Source organism: Propithecus coquereli, unplaced genomic scaffold (genome assembly GCF_000956105.1).
Source record: "Propithecus coquereli isolate 6110/MARCELLA unplaced genomic scaffold, Pcoq_1.0 Scaffold59, whole genome shotgun sequence".
NCBI classification, from domain to species: Eukaryota; Metazoa; Chordata; class Mammalia; order Primates; family Indriidae; genus Propithecus; species Propithecus coquereli.
Window position 1 is genome coordinate 6,133,998 of NW_012151840.1, and position 1,321 is coordinate 6,135,318.

The 1,321-nt window shown below is 44.1% G+C and overlaps 1 protein-coding gene and 1 pseudogene across 3 annotated transcripts in view; both read right to left on the reverse strand.

The window, feature by feature from the left end:
- PSMD4 (proteasome (prosome, macropain) 26S subunit, non-ATPase, 4) overlaps positions 1-1,321 on the reverse strand; it is a 13,812-nt gene that overhangs the window by 2,439 nt on the left and 10,052 nt on the right. The window lies entirely within an intron of this gene.
- On the reverse strand, positions 319-937 carry LOC105821916 (annotated as a pseudogene). The gene has a single exon (XR_001138078.1). The product of XR_001138078.1 is annotated as a 60S ribosomal protein L17 pseudogene (transcript).

Here is a 1,321-nt window from a genome sequence, read left to right on the forward strand (position 1 = left end):
AACACTCTAGCTCTTCAGTTCAGTGGCTTCTCATATGTTCATTTTGTTGTTATGTTTCATGATTTAGATATAGGCTAAGTATTTTCTTTGTATGTGTCAAATATTAATTACCTCTTTTAACATAATAAAATGGAAGGGAACATGTGAATTTTGCATTCTACTCCTATAACCGACGAGAAAACCTTCGCAATTTGGTGCTCCATGAAGATGTGCTATGTCTTACGCAGTGGCTTCACAGACCCACCTGCAAAAGTCAGGCCCAAAGGATTCCTGGTCCTTGGTGTCTCGAGTGTTGCCTGCTTTTCTTTTTTTTTTTTTTTTTACTGTTATTTGCATTTATTTTATGTTGCATCTATTCCCGTGCCATAAGTTTTTGTTTCTTCAGTTTCTTCTGGGATATCTTTTTCTTCTGTGCAACCTCCTCTTCTGGTTTTGAAACAATTTGTTCCTTTTCAGTGAGGATCATCTCAATGTGGCAGGGGGAGCTCATGTATGGATTAATCCGACCATGAGCTCTGTAAGTTCGGCGACGCATCTTGGGTGCTTTGTTCACCTGGATATGCTCAATGACCAGAGAATCTACATCCAAACCCTTAAATTCAGCATTACTCTCTGCATTTTTAAGCATGTGCAGCAAAAATTCAGCACTCTTTTTGGGCCACCGACCCTGTGTCCAGCCCCACTGTTTGGCCTGGGCACACCCACCAACTCCACCATTGTAACGTCTGAATGGTACACACTGTTTCTTTAAAGTGACATCTTGCAGATACTTGGTGGCTTTTTGTATATACATACCCTTGATGGCCTGGGCAGTTTCACGAGTGTTCTTGAAGTGAACACGAAGATTTGAACCTCTTGACTTGCATGATTTTGTGGGGTTTTCTGGGTCAAGTGAATAGCGAACCATTTTCACAGATCACCTCAGGCCGCTTGAGGGGAAGAGAGCTGCTGCCTGCTTTTCCATCTCTATCTCCTGCTGCTTGAGCCAGTCTCTGAGCTATTCAATTCCTCAAATGTGTGAGGCTCAAATGTTACCTCGAGGAGCCTTCCCAGAGGCTATCAGAGTTTGGCTTTCTCCTCCCTGTTCCCAAGTGCTTTGTTCACGTCTTTCGGCATTTATGGGACATACGGAATTGCTCATTTACACACAGGCTCTTCTCTAATTTCTGAGTCCCCAAGGATCAGTGCCGTTTTCTTTTTTTTTGAGACAGTCTCACTCTGTTGTCCAGGCTAGAGTGCCGTGGCGTCAGCCTAGCTCACAGCAACCTCAAACTCCTGGGCTCAAGCGATCCTCCTGCCTCAGCCTCTCGAGTAGCTGGGA